This window comes from Hemitrygon akajei, chromosome 32 (genome assembly GCF_048418815.1).
Source record: "Hemitrygon akajei chromosome 32, sHemAka1.3, whole genome shotgun sequence".
NCBI classification, from domain to species: domain Eukaryota; kingdom Metazoa; phylum Chordata; class Chondrichthyes; order Myliobatiformes; family Dasyatidae; genus Hemitrygon; species Hemitrygon akajei.
The window spans coordinates 10,422,395-10,436,114 of record NC_133155.1 but is presented as its reverse complement, the minus strand read 5'-3'; the positions used below and the strand labels follow the sequence as shown (position 1 = coordinate 10,436,114).

At 42.4% G+C, this 13,720-nt stretch overlaps 1 non-coding gene across 1 annotated transcript; it reads right to left on the bottom strand.

Annotated features, from left to right (window-relative positions):
* Positions 1-11,271: 11,271 nt before the first annotated feature.
* LOC140719845 (U6 spliceosomal RNA) lies at positions 11,272-11,378 on the bottom strand. The gene has a single exon (XR_012097028.1). It is a non-coding gene; the product is annotated as a U6 spliceosomal RNA (small nuclear RNA).
* Positions 11,379-13,720: the final 2,342 nt, after the last annotated feature.

Sequence of the window (13,720 nt, the reverse complement as noted above, 5' to 3'; positions counted from 1 at the left end):
AGAGCAGTTCCGATGGGCCAAATGGCCTGATTCTGCTCCTATATCTACCTTATCTTATAACATTGATAACATGAGTTGAAAAGTCCTTGAACTGAGTTATAGAATCAATTCAGTGTTGAGGTGAGGTAAGTTTTCTGCACTAGTTCAGGAGGCTGATGGTTGAAGGATTATAACTGTTCCTGAACTTGGTGATGTGGGACCTAACGCTCCGATGGCAGTAGCGAGGTGGAGATGGTGGGGATCCTTGATGGACATTGCTTTCTTGTGGCAGCAATGCTTGTGTATGTGCTCAGTTGAGGGGAGGAGTTTTCCTGTGATGGACTAGAAATTAGAACTACAAACTGAGATCACTATCAATCCCACATACAAAATCATGGGTTAAAAATGTCATAGATAGGCTGAAGTGCACCACAGATGGACTTGTGCATGCATGCTCTACAAGCTTTTGGGTGGCACATATTGCTACTGCTTTACAATTCTACCATTTTGGTTCATCCTGTCCATGTGTAGGCTGTATGTTCTCCCTGGGTGGGCTTCCCATAGTACTCCAATGAATTTCCACTGTAAATTTACGTTACGTGCCAGCAGCAATAGACCACAGACACAGATTTTTTTAAATGTTAAACTATATTTTCAATGTAATAGTCAATTAAAACAATTATTCCCATAACCAAAATTAACAGTGCAATGCATCTTAGCTCACAAACTGTGGAGGTCTGGAAACAGTTCTTCCCAAGTCTTACTCAACCCAAAATATAGACAATTTAAACAGATTCCTGGGATGGCAATCCAGAAGGTTCTGAGATCCACGGGAACAGGTACAGGTGTCTGTGAGGAAGGGTTCATAAATCCACATTACGATGACACAAGGTTACAGTCACAGAAGATTCCAGATGTCGAGTGGTCGTCACTCAAATACTAGAGTCCACGCAGGGATAACAAGGTGACAGTCACGGAATATTCCTTAACACAAGTGGTCACCACGTAACACACCCGAATCCACATGTAGGTTAACAAAAAGTGGTCACCACAGAATACTCCAGGAATCCAAGTATGGATCATACAAAGTGACAGTCACGCATCCAATAAGCTCTGTGTGCCACAAATCATCACAATCTTCCAACACGGAGAAATATTGGGACTGCCCGCTGTTGTAGTGAACTCTTCAACTCACTCAATTCAATTCACCCCCCTCGCTGGTAGCTCTCGGTCCATTGAATCCGTTTAACTGACAAATTTTTCCAGAAACCTCTCGAATCAAATAGAAAGAACCTCCACGCATTTGTTATAATGACGTCATCGTCCAGGCGCGCCTAAATGACGCTTACGGTTAATAAAAAAAACGTTGACATGTAACAGGGCAGAAGGAAATTTCAGAGTAGAATTAATGGCCAAGTGAGAGAAAATGGAATTGATGGGATTGTTCTGGGAGTGAGCATTGACTCTTATCTAAAAGGCTTTTTTTATGTTACAAGGAATAAATTTGAAATTTGGGTAGCCCAGCCAGGGGTTCTTGAAGGGATCACTGGTAGCTGCTGGTGCAATTCAGCCACAATTTGAAAACAGTAATTAAGTACAGGTATTTTCAATAAATTCACATCTTGTAAGTAAGCCTATCACCAAAACTCTTGCCCACCCACAACATAAGGGTTCTCAATTCCCAGTGCTATTAATAAGACTTTGGATAGATTCAATCATTCGTTTGGTAACTACTGTGTCAAATGGCAGGGACGATAACGGTCCTTCTGTGACCATGACTTCTTGGCAATTTTTTCTACAGAAGTGGATTGCCATTGCCTTCTTCCGGACAGTGTCTTTACAAGACAAGTGACCCCAGTCATTATCAATACTCTTCAGAGATCATCTGCCTGGCATCTGTGGTCGCATAACCAGGACTTGTGCACCAGCTGCTCATTCAAACAACCATCCACTACCTGCTCCCATGGCTTTACGTGACCCTGATTGGGGGGCTAAACAGGTGCTACACTTTGCCCAAGGGGTGACCTGCAGGCAAGCAGAGGGAAAGAGTGCCTTACACCTCATTTGGTAAAGACCTCCTTTAGAAGTGATTAAGATAGGAAATAAACTCTTCAGTCCTATTGAGTTGCAGAAAGCAGAGTTCTTTTTCTGGCACTATGTTCAAGTTTGTAATAGAAACTTCATCTAAAAAGACAACGAGTGATGCAAGATGATACCTAAGTCAGAAAGCCAAGTGGCTGTTTTCCAGCTGAAACACACTAAGGTGCACAGTGTGCCAACATTTTTCTGAAAGTAAAAATAGAAATCAATTTGGTGCACAGACAATTGTATTGCAATTTTTGTCCCTTATTCCCCAGCGATGATCTGATGTTTCAAATTATGTTCATGGGAATAATACATCTCACCATGGTATTTTCATCCATTTTGTTTCAATTGTTTGAAGGAATGGTGCATAAGGAAATACAGATCTAGCCAAGTAATCAAAAACCTTCTCAGTCAAAAGGTTATTCAGCAGTATAAATTCATCACAAAGATCAAAGCATTCAATTCAGATGCACCCACTGAATGAGTAAATTAGAAATGAGATTTTCTGATTTATTACTTAAAGGAAAAAAAAAGTCTTTAAAAAAAAATTCACCTAAGATAATTTGTCTAATCAATAACCAAATGAAACACAAAGACTGATTCTAACACTCAACTTCTTCCTGTTCCGCACCCCAAAAAAAACACCTGGATCCATGATGTTCATAAGTTGAAAGAGTTCAATGTGAATTAGTTAAGCTGATCCCATGATGTTATTTTTTAAAACCTGTTTGCTTGTTAAATGTTAAACCAGAACCCATTAAGTTCAGGATACTTAGGTTGTGTGTAGGTGGAATGGAATGCAAGTCAATAACTTCTAAAATTAATAAGAAGTACCAACACATGTACTGTCTGTGCAAAAGTCTTAGGCATTTACAGATTATATATTTCTTTTTGTGGCAGCAGTACAGTGCAATACATAAAATTACTATAGTACTATGCAAATATCTTAGGCACACATATATAGCTAAGGTACTTAAGACTTTTGCACAGTACTCTAAATATTTTCAACTATTTTATATCCTGTGTAAAAGTTGTCTACAGTCTCATCTAACATGTAAAATTTTAAAGAAAATGTGTTCTCGCCGATATATAAAAAGTCTGATACTAGAAGACATTCTGGCTCCACAAGTCTATTATACTTTGGAGGTTGTGGAACAAGATTCAAACATTTCAGCACATTCAATGTAAGTGGAGTTTTTTTTCTGTCCTTCAAATACCATCCCATCGCTAACCTGCCTCCTTCCAAAACTCTTGACTATTTGGAATATCAAAAGGGCTTCAAGCTGCTTTATGAGCCAATTTCTTTGTTTATTTTGTTTAGGAAGTTCCTCAGGGCTGAGGATGAGGAGAAGCATGCACTTAGGATAGGATGTAGGACCTCGGTGTATTCCAGAGATTTGGCTGGTCTTAAAAATGCAAAGGTTGGACAGAGTATTAGCCAAGAGTGTACTAGATTAGTCAAATCATAGAGTCGTAGAGCACTACAGCATGGAAATAAACCCTTCAGACCATCTACTCCATGCCAGGTTGGTCTTCCATCTAGTCCCATCTACCTGCATCCTAACCATAGCCCTCCATATCCACCTACTCTTGAAGGTTTCAACTAAACTCACATCCACCACTGCTTATTCCAAACTTGCACCACCCTCTGAGTGAAGTAGTTCCCTATTAGATTCCCCTTAAGTACTTCATCATTCACACTAAACCTCTGACTTCCAGTTCTAGTCTCATCCAAACCCCAGGGGAAAAAGTCTAGAGATAGGGCCGATAGGGAGGGTGAAGATTTCATTGGTAGAGAGATAACCTGAAGCATGGACAGAGTTGGATATAACACAGATGTGGAAATAAGCCATCATGGCCTGGACGTGAGTCCAGCTGATGACTCTGAGCTCAAGCACAACTTCAAATATTTTTACAGATGGAAGTCAAAGGCCTGGAATTTCTGGGGGAGACTGAAAGGTTCGCCTTCCTAATAGTTCACTGGAGGAAAACTCAGCTCACTCTATACTAAATTTCAGACAATTTGGGGGGAGAAAAAGAAAATGGGAGCCTGAAGAAAAATGGTGGTGAAGGTGGAGTCAGCTGTCGTCTGCATTCACATGGAGACCATTTTTAAGTCATGTCTCCAAGTGACATCGTGTGGAAGAGAAGCAAAATGGAGCTAAAGGCAGATCCTGGTGCAATTGAGGAGATACTGACAAGGGAAGAAGAAAAGGACTTACTGCAGATGACTTTCTGATAATAACTAGATCCACTGGACCTTGACCCCATCTAAATTGATTCTGAATTTCCATATTGTAACAAATATCAATTTGCTGACTGAGTCTACACTACGTAGCTGGCAATTTCTCTGTGAAATCTAATGGTGAGATCTATTTAATTTCACACTATCCTGCTAGATTAAAACAGGGGCTCCCAACCTTTTCTATGCCATGGTCTAATACCATTAAGCAAGGGGTCCTTGGACCCCAGGTTGGGAACTCCTGCTCATTTTGGTGGTGTGTTTTCAAACTGATTGAGTGATCTGGCACTTTGTTGTCTCTGAGGGTGGCGTTCAGCCTCAAGGCCAAGGAGTCTGGAGATGGAACGCAAGCCCATGATCGACTCCATCTCTTGCCGACTTCACTGATCAAAGCACCAGGAAGATTGAAATCATCAAGGCAAGGGAGTGTTCAGCACCACCTACCTGGCCTTTTGCACTTCGTTGCCAGAGAAAGGTATCTGCATTGGATGGTCTCGCTCTCACTCACCGCTCCCGGAGGAAGGTCCCTGCATTCGAATTGTTTCTCTCTCCCTCAATGCTTTTGGAGGATGGTGCCAGAGTCCTGGGTCTTGGGCAAGGTTTAATCGACACCATTGTGGATTGGACTCGGAGGCTTACATCATGATGTGTTTCTGGTATCTGAAGGCTCCATTTTTTGGTAGCTGTTTTGTGCGATTTTGATCGGGGCAGCCACAGATAATGAACGACACAGTGCTAGACTGAACTAGATTTGAGCTGAGCTGAATATGCCTAGACTCCTTCAATTACTTTTGTTGGTTGCTGTTTTATACTCTGTCTTCCGCTCATTTTTTGCCTTTTGCGCATTGGGGAGGGGGGATTTTATGCTTTTGTTTGAACGGGTTCCATGGCTTTTCTTGTTTCATGGCTGTCTGTGGGAGATGAACCTCAAGGTTGTATATTGCAAACATACTTTGATGATATACATACTTTGAATCTAGATCAGCCCTCTGAAAGAAATACAAGTACTCATGTATATAACAATTCCACTTTCAAAGAGGACCCAATTTTCTCTCTATTTATACTCTGAATCTGGTACAAATATAAAGTCGTCTTGAAAGTTCATGAGCAAATATTTTTCAAGTAGAGTAATGTGCAAATCAGTCAACAAATTTACCAAATTCTTGACTCAGACTGGGAAGTTCAGAATTGATGGGTGGACTGTTCACAATGTTGCAAACGTCTTATGTATTGGGAATACAATTAACCTGGAAGATGAATCAATTGAGTCTAATTGACACCGTTCAGATGATATGTCAGTTCAAAGTAGATTTTGATGGCCTGATCAAAATGTGATTGGCTGAGTCTGTGAAGGTTTTAACTGTTGCTTTCACCATATAAAGTTGTCCATTCGTCCAAGCTGCAGTTTTGTAGAATGTGCTTATTAAAAATGATATGAGTCTGTAATGCGATATGGTGAGGTGCCATGTATCCAGGACATCCATATTTGGAGATCTAGCTTCAAGATGTTGATGAGTTTGCTGTTGTTGTTTTCACCAAGCTTGGCAATTAGCTTGCCAACGTTTCATCACCGGTCGAGGTGACATCCTCAGTGCGCAGATGTTGGTGTTTCTCTCTGGGAGTGCTCGCATTTATGTAGGCCCCTATTTGCTTGCCTTGGTCCTGGTTGGATACCCCTTCAGATGACCTTTGAATTCTATTGGCTCACATTTCTTTGGCTTGTAGATGGTGTCAATTTTGATAGGTTTGTTTACGGGCTTATCAGAAGAGAACCACATTTCTAAAAATTCTCACGCCTGCTTTGTGCTTGCCTGCACCAAAACTTTCTGGCTAAAGTGGAGTCCTTTTCGCTCTTCATGCCCCGAGATCAGCGACAGTGGATCATGTCCCCGTACTGCCAGTTTGTGTTCTCCTAAACGAGTTGAGAGTTTACACCTTGTCTGGCCGATGCAGTCTCTACAGCTGATCCTGTACATCACATTGCTTTTGTCGGTTGTCTTTACCGGTACCTTGCTCCTTGAAAAAGCTTCCTTAAAGTCGCCATTGGTTTGTGAGTGATTGTGATGATGAGTTATTCACCGAGGCTAGTGAAAACAAATGTTGGTTTCCAACGTCCTCCACTGCATGATAACCTCTCTGACCAAAACATTTCACCAAAAGACCCTAGAAAATGTGAGTCTCTTTCAACATGACAGGAGCCACTTTTGGTCAAGGCAAGTACCAATGATAAAATTCATCACCATTTGAATACATTGGTACAACTCTGGTCAACTGATGAGTCTTAGCAAAATCTTCTCAGTAGGTCAACAACAGCTCCATTCGGATCCTGTCCCACACCAACATCTCTAGATGGGGGCCCTAAATATACCCAGCCTGCCGAGCATACAAGCTCCTAAAATAGACATGCTGAGATTACTAAATGGAGATTTCCTATGATGGAAGGATGTTGCCATCCTTCCAAGAGGTAATGTTGCAGCTATATAGGACCCTGGTCAGACCCATTTGGAGTACTGTGCTCAGTCCTGCTCACCTCACTGCAGAAAAAACATGGAAACCATAGAAAGGGTGCAAAGGAAGTTTACAAGGATGTTGCCCAGATTGGGGAGCATGCCGTATGGAAACAGGTTGAGTGAACTCGGTCTTTTCTCCTTGGAGCGACGGAGGATGAGAGGTGACCTGATAGAGGTGTATAAGATCATGAGAGGCATTGATCGTGTGGATAGTCAGAAGCTTTTTCCCAGGGCTGAAATGGTTGCCACAAGAGGACACAGGTTTAAGGTGCTTGGAAGTAGGTACAGAGGAGATGACAGGGGTAAGTTTTTTACTCAGAAAGCGGTGAGTGCGTGGGATGGGCTGCCAGCAACGGTGGTGGAGGCGGATACGATAGGGTCTTTTAAGAGACTTTTGGATAGACTTGGAGCTTAGAAAAATAGAGGGTGATGTGTAAGCCTAGTAATTTCTAAGGTAGGGACATGTTCAGCACAACTTTGTGGGCCGAAGGGCCTGTATTGTGCTGTAAGTTTTCTATGTTTCTATGTTATAGGAATGTTGCAGAGGCTATGAAGAGGGATCAGAGCAGGTTTACCAGGACGTTGAGGAGAGTTTGGGTAATGTAGAGCTGCTTTCTCCGGAGTGACTGAAGCTGAGAGGTGACCGGATAGAAGTTTATATAACTAGAGTAGACAGCTGGAATCTTTTTCCATGGGCCAAAATATCTCATGGTAGAGGGCGTGCATTTAAAGGGAAAGAGGAAATGTTTAACTGAGATGTGTTGGGACGTATTTTTACACAGAGAGCGTTGGGTGCCCGGAATACCCGGGGAGTTGGTGAAACCAAGTGCAATGGAGACTTAGCTTGCCACTTCGATTGGCAAAGGAGTATGCAGAAACTGGAAGGATAGGCAACATGTGTAAGCAGTAGGCATTAAGGATTATTCATTATTTCTGCACAACACTGTTGGCCAACAGGCCTGTTTCTGATCTATGTCCTATGTTCTAAGATCCAACAGTGTTCTTGAAGACTATTAAAGAAATGCAATATCCCCACCAATGGCTGGGAATCCCCATCCCACAACCACCCAACGTGAAGAAGTGTGGCACTGAGAACCTTGGGTCCATGCACAAGGAGCATGCCACCCCTTACAATCGAATTGGCTTCAACAGCCATCTTGGTTCACACAAAAACTAAAATGAAGAGGGATCTGAAGAGATTTACCAGGATGTTGCCTGGCATCTGCTAAGAAGAGACGGATCCGAAGACATAGGTCAGAAGATTAGAAAGGATCTTCATTCCTAAGGGACAATGTAGGAAGCAGGTGGTAAGTCAACTCCAAATCAACACACTCAAAATGCTGAAGGAAGTCAGCATTTGGGTCTCGAGACGTTTGGGTGTCGGCCTGTAACATCAGCTGTTTTCTGTTTCCCACAGATGCTCCCTGACTAGCTGAGGTCCTCCAATATTTTGTGTATCTTACTTTGGTCTTCCAGCACCTGCAGATTTTCTCATGTTTGTTAAGTAAACTCCAGTTTATATACCTACTGGCAAAGTATGAGCTTTTTAATCATGGCTTATTTTTTTAACAACATTGTCCCTCCTTCTCCCCATAATCATTAACCTCATACCAATCGGTCCATCTCTATACAAGAAGTTCTATAGATGAGTAAATAGATGACATTTCAGGCTGATACCCTCTTCTGGACTGAGAAGGAAGATGCCAGAATAAAAATGTCATAGGAGGGGAAGGAGGACAAGCAAGACGGTGATAGGTGAAGCCAGGTGGGTGGAAAAGGTAAAGGGCTGGAGATGAAGGAATCTCAAATGAGAGGATAATAGATTATATGAGAAAGGGGAGGAGGAGGGGACCCAGGGGGGAGGTGATCGGCAGCCAGATTGGAGAATAGAAGAGGGGAGTGGGAGGGAATTTTTTTTACTGGAAGGAGAAATCGATATTCATGCTATCAGGTTGGAGGCTACCCAGATAGAATATAAGGTGTTGCTCTTCTACCTTGAGGGTGACCTAATCGTAACCAAGAGAAGGCCACTCTCAGAATCTCTGCCTTAAATACACCTAACGACCCAGCCTCCATAACCATCTGTGGAAATGAATTCCACAGATTCACCACCCTCGAGCTTATATGTGATCAGCATTTTTAATTATAATCCTTGATAATAAATCAAGAAGACGTTTTTCGTGCTTTCTGCCAAAATTCCCGCATGTGTTTTTTCTTCACTTACCTCGTGAGCATGCACAGTTCTGGGCTGAACAGGTCAGTGCACAAGGCTGCACCATCTAGTGGACGAAGTAACCACTCTGGGACCAAATATCTTCCCTCGCCCTTACTTTCACACGTTGTTTGACAACAGTCTGTTTTATACCAGCACATTCTAGCTATCAATCCTTCAAGAAGCAGAAAGCGAGCTCACTCAAACTGGTCTTTCTTTTGCTCCAGAGCAGAAAGGACATGGAGCCTTACAATTCAGACCAAGTGATTATCATATGAATGCCATGTAAATCTCTAAACCTAACAGCAGAATGTATACATATAGGCAGTGAATGAATTCTTCATTAAACCTGAGATTGATACATCTTAAGTTTCACATCAATGTCCCATTGTGGCCCTGCGCTCAATATTACTCCACTTATGACATCATACAACGTGCAGGTTGTTGGAGAGAACATGACTGACACTGTTATAGTCAGAAAGTGACAGCGTTTCAGAAGAAACAATAACAGGCTAGACAGGATAATGGGATTGAAAGAGGCCTCCAGTGCATCAGCTGTAGCTCTTTTGTGGAGGTTTTAATGGACGACTTAATGAGTTTTGCTATTGCTGTGTGAAAAGGTGTGAATCCCCAGAAGTAGCATTTCATGCTTCATTTATAGAACAGGACAGATGAGGAAAGCAAAACTGTACTGCTTCCGTATTAGAGATTAAAAGATTGAAAGGATCAAGTAGGGTTTTAGCAGCAGACTCACATTTTTCAATTGCCTAGTGTGCAACAGACCCATAACGTAAAGCAAAAGGTGGTGTGCGTTATGAATTTGCCAGGGAGGAAGTTAAGGATGAAATATTTGTGAAAGTTGCCGAAGCGAATTAAATTGAAATCAGATTCAGAATCATGTTTAATATCACTGGCAAACAATACGTCATAAACTCTGTTGTTTTGAGGCAGCAGTACATTGTAAAACTTAGTATTAAAATCTATAAATTACAGTAAATACAGTACTGTGCTAAAGTCTTAGGGACACTTATGTAGCTAGTGTGTCCTGCTGAAGGGTCTCGGCCTGAAACGTTGACTGTACTCTTTTCCGTAGATGTTGCCAGGCCTGCTGAGTTCCTTCAGCATTTTGTTTGTGTTGCTTGGATTTCCAGCATCTGCAGATTTTCTCTTGTTAGTATGTCTAAAGCCTTTGCACAGTTCTGTAGTAATTTTATGCATTGCACTGTACTGCTGCCACAAAAAAACAAATTGCACGACATATGTCAGTGATGATAAACCTGATTCTGATATGGGTCTCTATTGGGGACTGAGAGTGGGAAGGGGGCAGGGAGAGGGGAATCATGGTTGAGAAAAGGGGACGGGAGAGGGGAGGGAGTGGGAAGTACCAGAGAGACATTCTGTAATGATCGATAAACCAATTGTTTGGAATCAAATGACCTTGCCTGGTGTCTCAGTGCTGGGTGTGTCTACACCCCCACACTCCTTCTCTGCCATCTGTCCCCACACCACCCCACCCCCGTGGTGCTCCACCCTCACCATTCCCATCATCCTTAGATCCCAACAGATTTACAAACTCAATCTCCACTCCATGTTGACAAATACAGTACTGTGCAAAAGTTGTAGGCACCCAAGCTATATATATGTGCCTAAGACTTTTGCACAGTTTTGTATATAAAAACATAAGTAGTGCAAAAAGAGAGTGAAAGATACTGAGATAGAGTTAATCGGTTCTTTGTCCATTCAGAAAGCTGATGGCGAAGGGGAAGGGGCTGTTCCTGAAATGTTAGTGTGTGTCTTCAGGCTCCTGTACATCCTCCCTGATGGTTGCAGTGAGTTCAATTGGTTCAAATGGTTCCATTTATTATCAGAGAACGTAAACTGAATACAACCTAAGAATGTTCAAACCCGAAAGCCCACTCTTCCCCCTCCTCATGCAAGCAACAGCAAAGCATTAACCTCCCCCTCACCCACTTCAGCAGAAAGCCTCGGCACCCACCACCCACCAAGCAACAACAGAGAGACCAAACAAAGACCATGATCTGCAGTCAACAGAAAACTGTTTACCGATAGCTTGACTTGCCACAGGCTCTTTCTCACTAACAGGGGAGTGCGTGCTGAACACTCGCTTGCCTTCTGCACTCTTTTCGATGTTTTCAATCTTCCTCGACTCTTCAGTCAGTGAGATCGGCGAGAAATGAAATCGGTCTTGGGCTCGTGCCCCCATCCCTAGGCTTCTTTTTTTTTTAAATATGGAACGCTTCACGAATTTGCGTGTCATCCTTGCGCAGGGGCCATGCTAATCTTCTCTGTATCGTTCCAATTTTAGTATATGTGCTGCCGAAGCGAGCACAGGCTTCTTGGCCTCCACATCACGTGCTTTGCCCGAACCCTCGCAAGGACAGCAAAGCGCGAGATCGCTCAATCAGCCCAGAAACACACCACCAAAGTGTAGATCACAGGCTCCAACAGTAGCAGAATGAAAGGAAAAGAAGACGTAACATAAGTGAGACAAGTTGTTTCGTGAACCACCTGGAGGATATCGCCCTTGGTAGCATTGTTTGCTGATCCCATCTTCTTCATGATTTCACTATAATAATCTAAGGAAACTCGCTTCATTTTTCAGTCAGTTAAGAAGATGTTTATCTTGCATTTGAATTGGGTTTGACCGATGCTCACATTGAATTTAAAACTGGTCTGATCCCTGGAAGTTATGCCTGTCACTGGACAATGCCAGGAATCCGCCAAGAAAAACTTTGACAATATTCTGTAAATAAACATGATGAATGGGGTAGATGAAAAATTAATATTTCTACTTAATATGAGGGTTGATAACTGCAAAATAATCTTTAATAATCTTGTAGAGAAATGAGGAAACAGAGTTACAAAGTGATTAGAACACAATAGTTCACTGCAGAAACATGACAAAGAAAAGGTTAAAGATTAGCTTTATTTGTCACGTGTGTATCAAAGCATCGAAACGTACAGTGAAATGTGTCACTTTGCATCAATGACCAACAGCCTGAGATGTGCTCGGGGGCGGACGCAAGAGTTGTCATACTTTGGCACCAACCTAGCATGCTCCCAATTTACTAATCCTAACTCGTACGTCTTTGGAATGTGGAAGAAACTGGAGAACGTGGAGGAATTTCACAGTGTAGTTACTCGGAGGTTTGAAACTAAATAGACCATAATATTCCCATCACCAGGGACATTGTTTGTTTGTATATTGACACAAATAGATTGTTGATTACTCTGCAAATGAATAACATGATCTGATAAAATGATAACATGATTTATACAAAATAAAGTGGTCATCAGCTGGCCAGGCAGCAACGGTGGAGAGAGAAATGAAGTTTAGTTTCAAATCACTGACTTTTGTCAGAGTTGGAAAAGTTTGGAAAGGCTTAATAATATACAAGATATGAAGTTGCTAATTGTGATATTAAAGTTGGTTCCTTAAGGTTGTTAAGGCCATAGGTGGCAATGGGGGCAAGCTCCCACTACCAATTAAATGTTCCCAATGGTGTGCGCCTCAAATAGCCTCTGACAACCAAATCCAGTTCCTGGCCTTCACGTGAGGCTTAGCTACTACGCCTGGTGGAACCGTTTCTACTGACAGGAGAAGGGTCAAACAAGGGTTACTGGTACATCAAAACCGGTCATTTTGAGCAGATAAGGCCTGTCAGCCATGGTTGGCAGCTCATCTAGGAGAAGGAAACCTCTGATCTCAAAACTCCACCGCCTTGCAAATATACCCACTCATGGGGAAGGCTTTGGGGGTAAACCCCAAGGGAAAAATCCAGAGCTGGAGTCGCTAGGGTAGTCCTACATTGAGTTTAATGCTGACTGGCAACTCCTGTGATGCTGCTGGTACCAAACTGTATCAATCTCTGCCGTTCTTTTTGGTTCATTAGATGCGTGGAGAGGGGAAGCTTGCTACATGGGCAACAGCTTGCTCTCAGTATCATACTGCCCAGGCTTGCATATCTAGACAGCTAGAAAGCAATATCCATGGTCAACTCTGACTGACAGAGGCATCACTCAGTTGTGATATTAAGCCTGATTCTGGTTCTGATCCCATTCAGTCACAGAGAGAGCATATAAACCCCTTACAGACAATGGTGGGAATTGAACCCCGATCTTACAGTGGCACTTTGAAGAGAGACACTAACTGCCAGACTACCGTGCCTTCCCTATGGTTGGAGCTTGAATACCTTCAGAGGAAAACTGCATAAACAGATGAAAAGAAATACAAACATACAGTATAGGCGATAGCTGAAATGAAGAACATGAACCCACAGGGAGTTAGTGTGAAAGATAAACTTCAGAGCAGATTAATTAGGCCAAAATTGGAAGTTAATTCATTAACCATCAGCAAAATCATATCTTGCGCAATATTAAGCCTTTCCAAACTTTTCCAACTCTGACCAAATTCACTGATTTGAAATCTGAACATTGTTTCTCTCTCCGCAGTTGCTGCCTGACCCACGGATGGCCACTTTATTTTGTATATTTTGTCTACTTTGGGTGATTTTTGAACTGGGGCGGCCTGCAGTTGATGAACCCTGAACTGAACTGAAATATAGCTTTTGTGCTTTAATGTCTGTGTTTTTGCATCTTTTATTTGCGCTGCCGCTTGTGCGATTATTTTTTGCATGCGGGGGAGGGCAGATTGGTGTTTGATGCTTTTCT